The following is a 19,634-nucleotide window of genomic DNA, read 5'->3' on the forward strand; positions in this document are numbered from 1 at the left end:
AATGCTGAAATGTGCCACACAAACTGATAAAGTCAGGCTGGCATGTTCAGGAACCTTGTTTAAAAAAAATACAATAAAAATAAAAATACTTCAACCAGTCATTCCTAAATGCTGGGATCCTTCAGAAGGGTATGCAGAGCAGAAAGTGCTACACGCAGTTAGGAACACCACAATTTGTGATGAGCAAAATATTGGCACTCATGTGTGAATTCATCACTATGAATAACAACATTGAAGATTTCAAAATGAGCCATTAAATAAAGTTCCAAACATAAGTTCGAAAGGAGCTTGTTCTAGACCTGCCAATCATATTCCAAGGATAAACTGTATAAGCAGCTGATACCAGTGATGATTCTGCTGGCACCCCTCAACCTCCCTCCCCATCTCCACAATTGAATTTTAGAATGCATTATACCAATTATTCAAAATTGTCTTTCTATTTCTTGCTTTAGTCAAACAGTCTGAGGGGGATCTCAGAGCTCAAGCCCAGTCCCATGCTTGTTTACACAATGGACAATATAAACCAGTTAAATTGTAAATGTTATTTTTGTGCAGAGGAGGGAGTTTTTTTTTATTTATTTTTTTTATTTGATTTTTCCCCATTTTCTCCCAATTTGGAATGCCCAATTCCCAATGTGCTTTTTTTTTTTTTTTTTTTTTTAAGTCCTCGTGGTCACATAGTGATTCACCTCAGTCTAGGTGGTGGAGGACGAATCCCAGTTGCCTCCGCATCTGAGACCGTCAACCCGCGCATCTTATCACGTGGCATGTTGAGTGTGTTGCCATGGAGACATAGCGCGTGTGGAGGCTTCACGCTATCCACCGCGGAAACCACGCTCAACTCACCACGCACCCCACCGAGAACGAACCACATTATAGTGATCACGAGGAGGTTACCCCATGTGGCTCTACCCTCCCTAGCAACCAGGCCAATTTGGTTGCTTAGGAGACCTGGCTGGAGTCACTCAGCATGCCCTGGGATTCGAACTAGCGAACTCCAGGGGTGGTAGGCAGCGTCTTTTACCACTGAGCTACCCAGACCCCCTGAGGAGGGAGTTTTTGAGTTTTTAAAATAAATAATGAAAAGTTATTTGAACGTTTTTCTACATTGTACATAAAACTTTTACTTCAAAAGATTTAGGAAAATAAAATTTTTCATTCAATGACCCTTTTAACTTTTTCTTGCTCACGCATGAATTCCCCTGAAACAATGTATTGAACTGATAAATGTCAGAAGAAAAAACACTGATTCTAGATAAATAATTATTTCACCTGTGAAAACTTCAAAAATCTATTATTACACAAGGGGATTTTAAGTCTTGTAGGCCTATTTCTTTTGTTTAGAACTGGCAGACATTAAGACAAGATTGAGGTGAACGTGTAAGTGTGAATCTTTGGTAAAAGCAACCGTTTTGCACTGTTCAATGTCACCCTCTGAACAGATGTGCAGATTTGTTATCATAAGTATATGACAGTCACACATCTGGTGTTCAATGAGTAGTTTAATTCAACAGTAATTTTTCAATACAAAAAGAAACATGTTGCAGTGCAGGTGAAGCAGATTTCAGGTGAACACACTGGTGTTCATTTGCTACACTAGATATCAGGCCTCTATATAAGACCTCTCAACATCAACAGACAGGACTTGAACTGAGAATAATCATATCTACATTGTTTGCTGAGTAGTATACTTGGGAATTTATTTATTTGGTTTGCAGTATTCTAAATGGAGGTTTAGAGTGTTTTGGTAACATCAGCTCCTATATAGAAACTGCAATGGTACCAATAAATTGTTATTTACTCCATTACTAGAATGAATTTTAAAGGACATCTGAATTGCTTATACATTTAAATCAGATGATATGCCATAATTAACAATCAGCTCTTCATTAATCTTCATTGTGTCAGTTACATCTGTGAAGTATTTTTATATTCTGACATGTGTGAACTGTCAGTCCATTAATCAAAATCATTGATAAAGTCAAGGCCATCTCCACCTCCTAGTGCAATCCATTGCAGAAAATAAGATGAATGAATAATGTGGTTTGGTCCCAGTCCATCTCATCAAATTAAGCCATAGCTAAAAACTGTTGAGATGGGTCAACCTAATAAATAAGGTTGAAGGTGGATTGAGGCTCCGTTGATCGGATACATACAGTGACTGTCACAGCCTGTCATGAATATAATGACTCAGTTAGTATCCTCGTGCTTTGACCATCCAGCTTTAAACTGAAGATGCTGAAGATGAACAGGCTGGTTTTAAAACAGTTTTAAAACATTGACTCGTATGAACTATTGTTTTAAACCCACTTTTTTAGTAAAGACCTGTGTGGAGATTTGAAGATACAGTCTGGTAAAAACAATTGACTGTTGGGGAAACAGTTTCCCAACAGTGACTAGAATTAGAATTCTAGAATTGGTTAGAATTGATTAGAATATTTTCCAGGTTATAAACTTAATCGGCAATATTTCATTAGTCAACCAGATTCCCCAGAAAGTTGGCCTTGGGATTGTAGGTCCAGTCATATACTTTTAAATTTGTAGTTTAATGCATTCCAAAAAAAAAAAAAAAAAAAAAAAAAAAGACTACCATTTGTGGCCGAAATACAGTCATCTCAATGGGAATCCGCACGATTGTGAATTCCGCACAATGGACTCCAAGTTGTGAAGAATTTCCCCTCACGGATTTCGCATGGAGTTCAAGATTGGTGAACTTTGACAGCCGAATTTTGCCGCATTGACCAATGGGAAGTTGCTTGGTTTGGCAGTGACCTATGTGGGGGTGGTGCTTCGTACATAGCTTCACTTAATATTCACAATATACAAGGATATAATTTTAGCTGTGAGTTTCTTTTTAACTTAAATCTCACAGAGTATAAATTGCAGCATTAAAAAGAGGCTGCTTGACAATTATATTTTTGCTTGTTTCACAGTCTCTCAACGTCCGCCCATGCCGTCTTCGCCTGTGGAATTTCACAGTGCAAAGGTATGTGTGATCGTGCCTTTAGGGTTAGGTTTAGGGTGTGGGTTTGGAGTACATTAATGTAATTACTACTCAAATGTTGCCAAAAATTGGACATGCTGTGCCTTTCACGTCACCTTCATTCAAAGAATTATATAAAAGAACGCAATTGCAAAGGTGAGCATGCGCGCAACTGTAGTTCCAGCTTTGGCCACTGGGGGAAGTTCAGAAATTTGGAAAGCATAGACTGATTTTAGCAGACAAAACATTCAACCTCATGGTGCCGATTAGTCTGTTTGTAGTTGTGTATGAGATAAGTTTATTCCTATGTGTGTTTGTTTGGACAGTTGCTTTGTGCCAGCGGGCAGTAGACAGATGAAGCAGGTGTGTGATGGTGGGTTAAGAAGCAACAGCCTCTTTCTTCCAGACAGAATGAAACAGTTGCCATAGCAACCTCCACCTTTTATGCTGAGCTCATTAAAAGCAAAGCTTTAACCTCTACCAAAAACAAGCTGCAGATGTCATCCACAACTATGGGGATGTAATGATTTATCAGTATGAAATCATTTATTGGTTTGCAGATTTCTAATTAAAATCATGGTTGGTTGTACTTTGTATATGTTAAAGTGAACATTTTATAAGCTGAAATTTGTGTTTTTATGATGTAGAGGGTTAGGATAAGAGACTGTCTCCAAATAGAAGTTTCCTTGGATCAAAATAAAATAAAAGAAAACTAAATAAAATTAAAAGAAAAAATAAAACCATACAAAATTAAATTAAATAATTTTGTCTACAATGTCTAGAAAAAAACCCATGAATAAAGAATGCTTTTTTTTTTTTTTTTTTTTAAATAGTTAGATTCTAAGTGCTATTATAATATGATGATATGACCTTCACTTAAAAATAGAAATCTCTGTTGATCAAAGGTGGGTTACCTGCTTTAGCATATTTTCCCAACATAATTTAACATAATTTCTCAAATTGGAATATGGGATTCATTTCAACTTCTTGATTATGACTCTAAAAAGGTAGTTGGATGACTTTCAGAGAGTAGAGTTAGCCCTCTAAACATTTAAAGCTTAATAACAGCATATGTCATTACATACTGAAAGCAAAACCACTTACAAAATATTTGGCAAAAGTCTGGCAGTACTGGTCACTCAGCAAAAATTAAATCAGTGGTTCTCATTTATCATTACATTTTTTTCAGCGTGAGAACTGCAATGAAACAAAAATAATTTCTGGAGCTTCTAGATACCATTCTGCGTAAAAAATAAACAAACAACTAACATTTTATTCATCTGTTTCCTGGAAAGACAGCACACAAGGTTTATCTTATGTGGGCCCCAGGGGCCCTTCACTTGGGGGACTCAAAGCAGAATATCTCCCAAGCTCAGTTGGTTTCATTTCAGAGGTCAGAACGTGAAAGCATAGACCACGCCCACCACTATAATATTTCCGATGGTGGCGGTGATGGCGATCCAAAGCCAGATGGCATCCCAAGACATGGGCTGCTGCTCCTCCTGTTGGTTGTGAGCTGCCAGTGCAGCGGCGTGAACACTAGCCGAGGAGTTGAAGAGAGAGTGATCTGTGCTGTAGTCATCATGAGGTGATGAGTCCATGAAAGCTCCTGTCATCACAGGGATCTGATGATGAAGAAGAGGAGAAGGCAAGAGGTCAGTTAAGAGCACAGATAGCCATAGTACCAAATGATTCAATGTTACTGCATATGCAACACTGTGATCTCTATCATGATCTGGTTTTGTAGACATGAAGCATGTTATATGCAACAGAGTCTCATGACAATTCGTTCTAATTCGTACGAGATGGCGAAATCGTAGGATATTGTATTGACTTTTAGACCAACCAATCACATGAGCTTCCTTTGTCTCCTTCTTCTAAACTGATATTTCCTTTCTTCCATGGTACACAAAACATATTTTCCAATTAAAATCATGGTAAGAAAGGAAGAAAGGAAAATATCTGGGGTTACAACGAGGCGAGGGAAGCGTATGTGATTGGTTGGTTTAAAAGTTGTAGGATTTTTTTATGATTTTGTCTTCTTGTTCTATTCTTATGACTTAACATGAGATTGGGTTGGTTATATTTACAAAAGTTTCACTACAATCATTTCTACACTTTGAAATTATTACCGTTCAGAGTACAATCAGGCGATTTGCAGCAGTGTTGAAAAGTACTTAACTAAAAGTAGCAATGCTACTAACTTTACATTTTTGAGTAGCGTGACAGTAGCTCAGCTATTTTCACAATAGTGTAGCAATAGTTTTCCAGTAATAAGCTACATTTTCCAGCGAGTAGTTCTGTAGTATCCCAAACATTTCTATCTCTCTCATGTAGCTCTGGGAAAACCAAATAATTTAAGTGAATTGGTTCTTTTGGACAGTTAATGTAAATGGACCAATTTAAATAAATTATTCCCTTATATTTAGTGTTGGGAACTCAGATTCATTTTAGTAAATCGATCCTTTCTGACAGTTCATGTAAATGAATAGTCTGCCTTTTTTTTACGCAAAATTTTTAGTGTATTGCTGTTGTTTATCACTATATTTCCATTCAGTTATATAAAATATGTTTTCTAATTTATTAGTGTATGTTATGTGTAAATGTATGTTCAGTTTAAAATTTTCAGCCTATTTGTTTAACCATTACAAAATGTACTATAGTAATAGTAAACACCACGGTTAATTTTGTGGTTACTATGGTTTTACTACAAATATCATGGTTAATGTAATAAAATCATGATTAATTTTAGTTAGGGATTTATTAGGAATCTAATTACTAAAAGTGATTGTTTCGCTTTAGAAGACATTAATTTAACCAGTGTAGTCGATGGATGAGGTTTACCCTGACTGTCTCTTCTTTTTAGACCTTCAAATATCGGACCACCATTAACTTGCATTTTAATGACCTACTAAGCTAAGATATTAGCTTTAATTATAGATTTATTTTTTACACAAACGTATCAATTTGATTCAGAAGACATTCATTGATCGACTGGAGTCATGTGGATTACTTTTATGCTGCCTAAATATGACTTTTGGACCATCAAAGTGCTGGCACCCATGTACTTCCATTATAAGGACCTGACAGAGCTCTATTTTCTTCTAAAAATCCTAATTTGTGTTCTGCTGAAGAAATACAGTCATACACATCTGGGATGGCATCACGGTAAGTGAATAATGAGAGAATTTTCATTTTTGAGTGAACTATTCTTTAAGTGTTCAGGAGAATCCCAATCCTTTAGATGAGCACATATGTGGATGTGAGTTTGCCCACACAAACTGTTGTGTGTGAAAATCCCAGGAGATCAGCAGTTACAGAAATACTCAAACCAGCCCGCCTGGCAACAACAATCATGCATGCAATTATCTAATCAGCTAATGCAGTGCATAAAATCATGCAGATATGGGTCAGGAGCTTTAGTTAATGTTCGCATCAACCATCAGCATGGAGAAAAAATGTGATCTCAGTGATTTGGACTGCGGCATGATTGTTGGTGCCAGACGGGCTGGTTTGAGTATTTCTGTAACTGCTGATCTCCTGGGATTTTCATGCACAACAGTCTCTAGAATTTACTCCAAATGGTGCCAAAAATAAATAAATTAAAAAATAAATTAAAAAAAAGATCCAGTCAGGGGCAGTTCTGCAGATGGAAACGCCTTGTTGATGAGAGAGGCCAACAGAGAATGGCCAGACTGGCTCAAACTGACAAAGTCTATGGTAACTCAGATAACCGCTCTGTACAATTGTGGTGAGAAGAATAGCATCTCAGAATGCTGTTTTGAGATGCAATTTGGCGCTGTTTTGGTGGCACGAGGGGGACTTACACAATATTAGGCAGGTGGTTTTAATATTGTGGCTGATCGGTGTATGTACGTTTAAGTAATATGAAAAAATGTGACAAAAAGACACTCCTGTTCATTATATATATATATATATATATGTGTATCTGTGGGAATTTCATACACTAAAGCTCACTGCTGTTAAGCCTCTGAATGAAACAAATTTGCTCACTGGATTCTACAAATTGAGACCTTTCCAACAATATATGAAACATAACACATGAATAGATAACAATTATATTTTTATGGTTTTACTAACTATGAATATAATTGTTGTGATAACAAATTTGCAAAAGATGAGAACGAAACCATTCTTATTTGTAAGCAAATTAAAAAAGCATTTTTTAATGAATGGTAGGATTAGCTATATGCATTGTAAAGTCCAGATTCTAAGCTTTAAAATGGCACCTATTTTGTTCAGATCAAGCAAGTGGTTATTAATTTATTAAATAATTATTATATTTGTTTTGCATTATAATTATTATATTGAGTGCCCCCCACTAGCCTGGTACGAGCTCCATTCAATGAATACTTCTATCAATAAAAATATATATTTTAACACCCCTGGAGTTCGCAAGTTTGAATCCCAGGGCGTGCTGAGTGACTCCAGCCAGGTCTCCTAAGCAACCAAATTGGCCCAGTTGCTAGGGAGTGTAGAGTCACATGGGGTAACCTCCTCATGGTCACTATAATGTGGTTCGCTCTCGGTGGGGCGCATGGTGAGTTGTGCGTGGATGGCGTGAAGCCTCCACACGCACTACGTCTTCGCGGTAACGCACTCAACAAGCCACGTGATAAGATGCGTGGGTTGACAGTCTCAGATGCGGAGGCAACTGAGATTTGTCCTCCGCCACCTGGATTGAGGTGAGTCACTATGCCACCACAAGGACTTAGGGTGCATTGGGAATTCCAAATTGGGAAGAAAAAAAAAGTACATTTTAACTGCCTGCTGTGAGCAATGTTCCTATTATTATGCATAGTCCACAGTTTATTTGTAAGGTGTTTTGGAGAGTATTTTTATAGAGTCTGTTGCGATTCTTTATGTTGGGGTGTCTGACAGACAACGGATTGCTTTAATAAACTGTTGCATAAGAAAAAAACAGTTGAATGCCTTGAACTACATGTTGTGCACCCACAATAATCTTACATTTACACACTTTTGAAGCACTCCGGTTACATTAGCACATCACTGAGCTCGGGATGTGCATAAGCGGTGAGGGGTCATGTCCTAGATAGGAGTGTCTCTATTATATACCTCCTATTTATTTTTGGTGTATTTACCAGAAGAATACAATTATTCTTATTGTAGGGCATATATCCCCAAAAAATATGTCCACTAAGACGTTCAGTTGTGATATGATATGCATTATTTTCATCAGTGCTGTTTTTTAATGAGAGAAATAGCAAATAATCCTAAAACCGTTTTTTCTCAGACTGTAATCTCACCGTTAAAAACTCACACCGTGCCATTCCTTCTGTAAATGTAGCTACTTACATACACTTTGTCAAGTCGGAGCTTTCAAAGTATTCCAAGTTTACAACTTGTAATTACAAGTTTTCGAAGACGTGAACGAAGTCGGTACCTCGCAAGATCGGTAATTCCGACATGACGTGAATGCACCATAAGGCCACATCCACATTAATACATTTTCATTTGAAAACTCCATTATCAGTTTCCTAATGTGATAGTTTTCCAAAGTATACAGTAATAGAAAGCATTTTAGAAACGCTGTAGAGGAAAATGCTGTTCTAGTGTGGATGGGGCATAAACGTAGCAAAATGTATGCATTTCAAACAAAACGTAGTGTGGACGTGACCTAAATCCAACTGCCAACATTAGAATGTTTTGCTTTTGTTTTTTTGGAGTTTGTTAATGTTTCTTGGGGCAATGTGAACTAGCCTTTAGGCTTTGCATAAATGAAATGCTACATCAGAGCTGCTTTGCCGGTGCCATGGCACTCCATCTTGTTTTCTGTTGCCTGCACACAAGAATCATAACATAACAACACTGTCTTTGCAGTGTAAATGCGGCCACATTGTTGCACGAAATAAAAGGCCAATCAGAATTCAATAGACAAATAGATGTGAGCCAGAGGGCAACTGGCTCTCCCAGTTGAGCCTGGTTTCTTCCAAAGTTGTTTTTTTTTTTTTTCGCCACTAATATCTTTCCGAGTTTAGGGTTACTTGCCAGTTGCATTTGGCATGCTAACCTGGGGCCTAAAGACAAATAATTTTTAAGGCATGATTTTCAATTACGTTTTTCAATGGCACCGCTTTATAGTAATTGACCAATCAAAGCTGTCATTTGCACAACCTTCACAACAAAGTATCAGAAGTCAAGTTGTATGTTCAGGATTAAAAAGAGAATGTCAACAACACTGAATAACAATGTCGAGGATTCTCAGAGATGTGTCTGTGCTGTTTCAGGGCTGATCAAAACCTGCATGGGGCAGTTAAGCATCTGACAGCCTTCACTTAGCTCAGATGAAAAGAAGCTCAGCACCAGAGTAAAAATACCACAAAGAACCCAGAAACAACCTCTTCTCTCTCTCTCTCCTCTCTATTCAGTCTGACAAACACACCTGCGCTGTGGTTTAGGATGAAAAAACTTACAAGTGCACACACTTAAAGATACAGTATGCACACATACTCAGGGATTCTTGTTCTGCTTCACTATGGCAACTGGTGATAGAAACGAAAAAGGAGTAATGAAGGAGGGGGTGATGTGAATGAAGAAAGATGACAAATTTAACTTTGCATGAGCGGCTACAAGTGAACCATCATGAGCTTATAACCAATATCAAAGACAGCAAATCAGAAGGCAGCATTCAGAATCATCTATCTCAGATTGTTGTTTATAATGTGTCATTTCACTCATGACTGAGTCTTTTTTAATCACTAATCTGCTTCTTCTACATATTCAAAGCACAAACTGCACATACACAGATATATAAACTCAGCAAAAAAAGAAACGTCCCTTTTTCAGGACACTGTATTTTAAAGTTAATTTTGTACAGATCTTTATTGTAAAGGGTTCAAACAATGTTTTCCATGCTTGTTCAATGAACCATAAACAATTAATGAACATGCACCTGTGGAACGGTCGTTAAGACACTAACAGCTTACAGACGGTAGGCAATTAAGGTCACATTTATAAAAACTTAGGACACTCAAGAGACCTTTCTACCGACTCTGAAAAACACCAAAATTAAGATGCCCAGGGCCCCTGCTCATCTGTGTGATCATGCCTTAGGCATGCTGCATGGAGGCATGAGGACTGCAGATGTGGCCAGGGCAATAAATTGCAATGTCCGTACTGTGAGACGCCTAAGACAGCGCTACAGGGAGACAGGAAGGACAGCTGATCGTCCTCGCAGTGGCAGACCATGTGTAACAACCTGCACAGGATCGATACATCCAAATATCACACCTGCGGGATAGGTACAGGATGGCAACAACACTGACGTGTCGTGATTTTGTCTCACCAGGGGTGATGGTCGGACCCGCGTTTATTGTCGAAGGAATGAGCATTACACGAGGCCTGTACTCTGGAGCGGGATCGATTTGGAGGTGGAGGGTCCATCATTGTCTGGGGTGGTGTGCCACAGCCTCATTGGACTGAGCTTGTTGTCATTGCAGGCAATCAGAACACTGTGCGTTACAGGGAAGGCATCCTCCTCCCTCATGTGGTACCCTTCCTGCAGGCTTATCCTGACATGACCCTCCAGCATGACAATGTCACCAGCCATACTGCTCGTTCTGTGCATGATTTCCTGCAAGACAGGAATGTCAGTGTTCTGCCATGGCCAGCGACGAGCCCAGACCTCAATCCCATTGAGCACGTCTGGGACCTATTGGATCAGAGGGTGAGGGCTAGGGCCATTCCCCCCAGAAATGTCCGGGTACTTGCAAGTGCCTTGGTGGAAGAGTGGGGTAACATCTCACAGCAAGAACTGGCAAATCTGGTGCAGTCCATGAGGAGGAGATGCACTGCAGTACTTAATGCAGCTGGTGGCCACACTAGATGCTGACTGTTACTTATGATTTTTAACCCCCCCCCACCCCCTTTGTTCAGGAACACATTATTCCATTTCTGTTAGTCACAGGTCTGTGAAACTTGTTCAGTTTATGTCTTAGTTGTTGAATCTTTTTACAGTCATACAAATATTTACACATGTTAAGTTTGCTGAAAATAAAAACAGTTGAAATTGAGAGGATGTTTCTTTTTTTGCTGAGTTTATATATATATATATATATATATATATATATATATATATATATACACACTGGTGGCCAAAAGTTTGGAATAATGTACAGATTTTGCTCTTATGGAAAGAAATTGGTACTTTTATTCACCAAAGTGGCATTCAGTTGATCACAATATATAGTCAGGACATTAATAATGTGAAAACTTACTATTACATTTGAAAAAAAAAAATTCAGAACTTCTTAAACTACTTCAAAGAGTTCTCATCAAAAAATCCTCCACGTGCAGCAATGACAGCTTTGCAGATCCTTGGCATTCTAGCTGTCACTTTGTCCAGATACTCGGGTGACATTTCACCCCACGGTTCCTGTAGCACTTCCCATAGATGTGGCTGTCTTGTCGGGCACTTCTCACGCACTTTACGGTCTAGCTGATCCCACAAAAGCTCAATGCAGTTAAAATCCATAACACTCTTTTCCAATTATCTGTTGTCCAATGTCTGTGTTTCTTTGCCCACTCTAACCTTTACTTTTTGTTTTTCTGTTTCAAAAGTGGCTTTTTCTTTGCAATTCTTCCCATAAGGCCTGCACCCCTGAGTCTTCTCTATTACTGTTATACATTAAACTGGTGTTTAGCGGGTAGAATTCAATGAAGCTGTCAGCTGAGGACAAGTGAGGCGTCTATTTCTCAAACTAGAGACTCTGATGTATTAACCTCTTGATTAGTTGTACATCTGGCCTTCCACATACTGTGGCAACTTAAAGACAATGTTAAGCTTCATTCAACAAACCAAATAGCTTTCAGCTATGTTTGATGGCGAGTGACTTTCTAGTACCAAATTAGCATAATTACTCAAGAATAAGGTGTTGGAATGATGGCTGCTGGAAATGGGGCCTGTCTAGATTTGATCAAAAATGACTTTTTTCAAATAGTGATGGTGCTGTTTTTTTACATCAATAATGTCCTGACAATACTTTGTGATCAGTTGAATGCCACTTTTGTGAATTAAAGTACCAATTTCCTTCCGAAACTTCACTTCACTTTTTTTTTTTATTGTCACACAACCATATACACAAGTGCAATAGTGGGTGAAAGTCTTGGGAGCAGTTCCAAGCAACATAGCAGTCATGAGAGTGATGAGACATAGATGAGACATATACCAATTTACAATAAACAGATTTACACATCACAATTTAAATATCTAATATACACATAATTACACACAACACAATATACAAATAATAATATACAATATACAGTATACAATACACACAATATAGAATACACATACACACAATATAGAATACACATTATACAATAAAAACAGTATATGTAGTATATATAGTCAGTTGCCAGTGTGTTGTTAAGAAAGAATATAATTTAAGACAGTCCAGTGTGAGATAATAAGATTAATAAAGTGGAGTGCTGATGTATATTGATCATGAGAAATCAAGAGTTCAGAGGTCTGATTGCTTGGGGGAAGAAGCTGTCATGAAGTTGGCTGGTGCGGGTCCTGATGCTGCGATACCGCCTGGCTTATGGTAGCAGTGAGAGCAGCCCATGGCTTGGGTGGCTAGAGTCTCTGATGATCCTCCAAGCTTTTTTCACACACCGCCTGGTATATATGTCCTGGAGGGAGGGAAGCTCACCTCCGATGATTTGTCTGGCAGTTTGCACCACCCTTTGCAGGGCTTTGCAGTTGTGGGCGGTGCTATTGCTATACCAGGCGTAGATGCAGCCAGTCAGGATGCTCTCTACAGTGCTGGTGTAGAACCGTGTGAGGATGTGGCAGTTCATTACAAATTTCCTCAGCCGTCTCAGGAAGAAGAGGCGCTGATGAGCCTTCTTCACAATGGCCTCAGTGTGGACGGACCATGTGAGTTCCTCACTGATGTGGACACCGAGGTACTTGAAGCTGCTGACTCTCTCCACCGGTGCTCCATTGATGGTGATGGGACTGTGTTCTCTGTCTTTTCTCCTGAAGTACACCACAAGCTCCTTTGTCTTGCTGACGTTGAGGGAGAGGTTGTGCTCCTGACACCAGCGTGTCAGAGTGAGCACCTCCTCTCTGTAGGCTGTTTCATTATTGTCAGTGATCAGACCTACCACCGTCGAATCATCAGCAAACTTAATGATGGCATTGGAGCTATGTGTTGCCACACAGTCATGTGTGTACAGGGAATACAGGAGTGGGCTGAAAACACAGCCCTGCGGGGCTCCAGGGTTGAGGGTCAGTGATGAGGAGATGTTGCTGCCCATTCTAACGACCTGGCGTCTGCTTGACAGGAAGTCAAGGATCCAGCTGCACAGCGAGCTGTTTAAGCCCAGAGCCCGGAGTTTCTCATCAAGCTTGGAGGGCACTATGGTGTTGAATGCTGAGCTGTAGTCTACAAATAGCATTCTCACATAAGTGTTCCTTTTTTCCAGGTGGGAGTGAGCAGTGTGTATTGTAGATGCAATGGCATCATCAGTGGAGCGGTTGTTGCGGTAAGCAAACTGCAATGGGTCCAGTAATAGAGGCAGCACAGAGCAGATGTAATCTCTGATTAGTCTCTCAAAGCATTTGCTGATGATGGGGGACAGAGCAACAGGACGCCAGTCATTTAAGCAAGTGATTTTGGATTGTTTTGGTACAGGCACAATGGTGGACGTTTTAAAGCATGTGGGGACCACAGACAAGGAGAGGGAAAGGTTGAAAATGTCCGTAAAAACACCAGCCAGTTGGTTCACACACGCTCTGATGACATGGCCCGGAATGCCGTCTGGACCCCCGGCTTTACGGATATTCACCCGTTGGAAGGATCGGGTTACATCCGCTACAGAGACGGAGAGTGAACTAACCTCTGTAGCTTCGGCCACGAGAGCTCTCTCCATGAGGGTGGTGTTATTTCCCTTGAAACGAGCATAAAAAGTATTTAGCTCATCCGGGAGAGAGGCAGCGGTGTTCATGGCGGAGTTTTTATTCCCTTTAAAATCCGTGATGATATTAATTCCCTGCCACATGCTTCTAGAGTTGGTGGTGTTAAACTGTCCTTCAATCTTGTCCCTGTACTGACGTTTGGCTGCTCTGATAGTTTTGTGGAGTGCATAACTGGCTTGTTTATGCTCCTCCGCATTCCCGGAATTAAAAGCAGATCAAGTGCAGTGTGAACATCGCTATTTATCCATGGCTTCTGGTTGGGATTTTCATGCACAACAGTCTCTAGAATTTACTCCGAACGGTGCCAAAAACAAAAAACTTCAAGTGAGGGGCAGTTATGTGGACGGAAATGCCTTATTGATGAGAGAGGTCAACAGAGAATAGCCAGACTGGTTCGAACTGACAAAGTCTACAGTAACTCAGATAACCACTCTGTACATTTGTGGTGAGAAGAATAGCATCTCAGAATGCTATTCTGAGAAGCCGGTTTGTGATGTTTTAGTGGCACGAGGGGGACCTACACAATATTAGGCAGGTGGTTTTAATGTTGTGGCTGATCGGTGTGTATATATAATGTATACATATATACATATACACTGGCTGCCACACTATGACAAACAAACACTTTTGGACATTGGTTCTGCAATAGCACACCGAAAACCGGACTTTAAATTCCTCAATGCCGACCCACTGTATACAAACACACCAGCAGAGCCCTTTGTCTGGGCAGCCCGGAGAAGGAAAAGGGGAAATAGAGCCGGCGTTCTCATCAGAGTAAGCCATCGTGCAAATCGACCCCCTCTACCTAGTGTTCTACTGGCAAATGTTCAGTCTCTGGACAACAAGCTCTGTGAGCTGAGAACGCGGATCTCTTTCCAACGAGAGACAAGGGACTGCTGCATTATCTGCCTTACGGAAACTTGGATGTCTTCTGAGATTCCAGATTCAGCCATCGAACCCGTGGGGTTCTCCGTGCACCGAATGAACAGAGTGATAGACCTCTCAGGCAAAAGCAGAGGTGGTGGTGTATGTTTTATAGTCAACAAATCCTGGTGTGATCAGAGGAACGTACATTCTATCAAGTCTTTCTGCTCTCCTGATCTGGAATTTCTTATGCTTCTGTGTCAACCTTTCTGGCTACCGAGGGAATTCACAGCGGTCATTATCACAGCTGTGTACATCCCCCCACAAGCCGACACAGACCGGGCACTCAAGGAACTGTATGGGATTATAAGCAAGCAGGAAACCACGCACCCTGAGGCCGTGTTCATTGTGACCGGGGACTTTAACAAAGCCAATTTTAAATCAATCACACCAAAATACCACCAACACATCAGTTTCAACACACGAGGGGACCAGGTTTTGGACCATTGCTACTCTCCCTTCCGGGATGGCTACAAATCCCTCCCCCGCCCACCATTTGGCATATCAGACCACTCTTCCATTCTGCTTCTGCCCGCTTACAGGCAGAAACTGAAACAGGAAGCACCCACCCTCAGAACGATCCAGTGCTGGTCGGACCAGTCAGACTCTACTCTACAAGACTGTTTTGGACATTTAATCGCATGCATTAACGCGGTAATTCTGACAGCTCTATTAAAAGTTTTTATAGGATCAGCTAGACTGTAAGGTGCGTGAGAAGTGCCCGGCAAGACAGCCACATCTATGGCAGGTGCTAAAGGAAGCGTGGGGTGAAATGTCACCTGAGTATCTGGACAAACTGACAGCTAGAATGCCAAGGATCTGCAAAGCTATCATTGCTGCACATGGTGGATTTTTGGATGAGAACTCTTTGAAGTAGTTTAAGAAGTTCTGAACATTTTTTTTCAAATTGTAATAGTAATTTTTCACATTATTATTGTCCTTACTCTACATTGTGATCAGCTGAATGCCACTTTGGTGAATAAAAGTACCAATTTCTTTCCATAAGAGCAAAAACTGTACATTATTCCAAACTTTTGGCCGACCAGTGTATATATATATATATATATATATATATATATATATATATATATATATATATATATATATATATATATATAAGAATATCAACTAGGACTGAAAGTGAGATGGCTGTTAACTACATGCTGGTGCCATATAGGTGTATAATAAACCAATACAATTGCCCCCAAAAGTATCCAGACTTTTAAGACAGACTTAATTTTTTTCAATTTTATTGAATTAGACAGTAAATATCAAACCAAGGGGAGTCTGCAAACAATTGAGGCTAGAGCTTTTCTCAAAACTAACTTCACTTTTGTGAGACGTTTTTGCAGGATCTTTTAATTAGCTGGTGAGTTTTAACCAACTGGTTGCACACTTTAAAAATCAAGATTATTTTTAGTGGCTGAATAAAGTCAATTTCCTCAAGTTCACTTAGGTGTCTTACAAAAATAACCAAAGATTTAGTTTCACTAACATCCGAAAACCAGAAAGGGTCCAATTTTTATTTTTATTTTTTATTTAACGTACCAAAATGTCAAACCAATGTTTTGATGGACGTGTGGATCATGGAGGGTAGCATGAACCTCCACATGCTGTGAGTCTCCGTGGTGTCATGCACAGTGAGCCATGTGATAAGATGCGTAGATTGACGGTTTCAGAAGCGGAGGCAACTGATTGAGGTGAGTAACTGTGCCACCACCAGGACCTACTAAGTAGTGGGAATTGGGCATTCCAAATTGGGAAAAAATAAATACATAAATAAGTGATTTTATCACACTAAAACATTTACAGATTGGCCTCATTTACTTCCATTGTAAGTGCCTCACTGGAACTCAGATTTTTTGCTTTTTTCTTTAAGAAAAGGAGGGGCACGTCAAAATTATTTTTTTGTTGTAATCAATATTATGTCACAAATGCTGTTGATTGAGCTTAACTTGTATTGATCTCCTGCTTGGATGTTTCTCCTGAAAAACAGACTGTAATAATCACAGGTGTCTCCCCAGAGTGTGAAAAGAAATCTCAACAATATCTCACAGTGTGCTCAGGTTTGTTTATGTCAACAAATGTCTCATGTGTGTCTATTTTTATTTCTCCTAATGCATTTTAAAGTAGCATCTGAAAAGCATTTGAGACAACTTGATACTTAAATTAAACATTCTAACAACTCCATTAGAGAGCAACCATTTGAGCAATAAAATGTTACTTTGAAATATGACCCTTGAACATTGGAATCAACACGTGATTAAGAGCAAAATGTTCATATTCACATTCTTTAATACTAATAAGCACTGATTATTTAATAAAAATTCTGAACCAAATAGAGCACTTTACTGTCACATGAAGCTTTCAAATTTTTGTATTTTTCCTCTATTAAATCATTCACATTCAAAAGTTCAAAATAGTCTTATAACCTCTTTCTTCTCTCACCTATATACTCAGAAAGATACACTATGAATACTAATATCTAATTCGTAGTGATGAAGGCTGTCATAAAATGCAACTGTCACATGAATTCAGAATATTTTCATTGCAGGGGCAGCAGTTAAAATGAGTTGCCTGGAGCCTAATAACATTCAGAGAGCTGCATTAACTCTTAATGATTTCCATACTTTCTACTGCCTCTGCTCTGAGTTCAAAAATGAAGAAATCAATGGACAATTGCTAAGAACCAAAAGGATCACGCTACCTAAACAAAAATGTGAGCACAAGGAGATAATGAACACATACACATGCTTACATATTTACACAGTATATTTATAGATGGACCTTGCATGCAATCTATCTACTTGCACAGCACAAACACACTTTTATCCGATGACAATAACAAAAAAAATCCTCTACTGGGAAACAACTTTGAAACTGTAACTTTGAAACTATTCAAGCTACTCATAATTCAGAGCAGGTAAACTTCAGCCAAGCTACCATTCTGAAAAAGTATTTAGCTAAACGACAAGGCACATAATACGTAGCTATCTACATTGAAGCAAGCAAGTGGCGTGGGGCAATATATTTTCAAATATGTAACTATTTGATGGCATAACTTAGAAGCGAATCAGAATCGTATTTATCTCAATCTCAATTAGGGTGGCAACATTAAGCTTAAACAGATAAAATTATACTAAATACTTAAACTAAAAAACTAGAATTCACCCTAATTTATACAACTGAGTCAGAAAACAAAGTGAAAAACAGCAGAATTTTAATAGACATGTAAAGTTTGTAAAGTCAGACTTTAATTTTGGCTTGCCTTGTCTGAAAGTATTTCGAAGTTTGAAGTTTAAAGATTAATGTTTATATAGACATTGCAGTACTACAAACAGCTAACTAGCTAGATAGTCGGACAGACCATTAGATAGATAGCCAAACACAATGTAATATGAGTATTGCTATAGGGTTCCATCTGGTTGCTAGAGTGTTATGGGATGTCAGTTAAAAGAAATTATGACTGATAGTAAATATGTTTCCATCCAAGGGTTTTTTGTGGACTTTTTATAGATGGCGTGTTTGCACGCTGATAAAGATTATGACGTCTTTTAACAAAACGCCCAGAAAAATAAACCCAGTTTATATTAATCCCATGCAATTGACATGCTGGTGGAAAAAAAAAAAATGTAAATCTGAACTGTCCAGTCTGTAAGCCTTATTTATGGTTGTTTAAGTTCTCAGGGTGTCTGAAGTGCATGTTGGCCAACGACATAACAACAGAAAAAAACAAGTTTTTCTTTCTATTTTACACAAATCTGGTGACATCTGGGATGCGAAAGGTACACAATTTGTGATATACAAAAAATTCTGTATGGAAATGGCTCAAGGGCAGATTTCTTTCAGTTTTTACCAAAACTTATGCAACAATGTGTTTTTTTTTTAAAAAAGAATGATGTCATGATGCACGCAGTTTTATCGGTAAAAGGCCATTTGAATGGAAACGAGCAGGAGACAACCATTTTCGCAAATTATTATTATTATTTCTATTTTTTTTTTATTTATTTTTTTACACATTTTCACTTTGTCGCTAACAAAACAGCATAAAAAGTGGTTGAAAACTTAGTTAGAGATAGATTAATATAGTATGGCTCATTTGGACATTCAGTCCATGTAAGTGTATGGGACTTGTGATCATCTGCTGTGCAAAAACCGTAATTCCAATCAGTTAGAAAAGTCAAAGCAACCAGAGTCAGGACAGTCTGAAGGTCTGTGCCAAGTTTGGGGGATGTACCTTGACAGTTGTAGGAGTTACAAATGATAATTGTGGTCTTGGTTTAGGGATTTTAGAAAAACCCTAAAACTGTAGAATAACTGAATGTTGGCTTTGTCAAGCCTACATGACTAAATATTTACCTATGCAAAAAGGAGACTTAAAATATCGCTGTTTTGAATCCATTTGTTAACATGAACTGTCCAAACAAACTGCTTTCCAATACTACACATTAAAGAGGACAGTTTAGGAGAGTAAGTCTGATTTTTCTCACGCTACGGCACTTCTTGTTTGACAAAGTAATTGTTAATGGAAAAGTAACACTATTTTAAAAACTTAAGAACTACTTAAGTGAAGCTACTGAAAAAGTTTAATAAGTTAGTACCATGGCTAAGTTTAGTTTGTTATTCCCCAACACTCCTGCTCTGATATTCAGAATCTCTAACTCTATTAATTTCCTCTACCAGAACATTTTCATCAGATACGGTTCTCAATAGTTTTTGTAGGAGGAAAACAAAAAGTTTTATCCATAACTGGATAGC

Source organism: Myxocyprinus asiaticus, chromosome 19, assembly GCF_019703515.2.
Source record: "Myxocyprinus asiaticus isolate MX2 ecotype Aquarium Trade chromosome 19, UBuf_Myxa_2, whole genome shotgun sequence".
Taxonomy (NCBI): Eukaryota; Metazoa; Chordata; class Actinopteri; order Cypriniformes; family Catostomidae; genus Myxocyprinus; species Myxocyprinus asiaticus.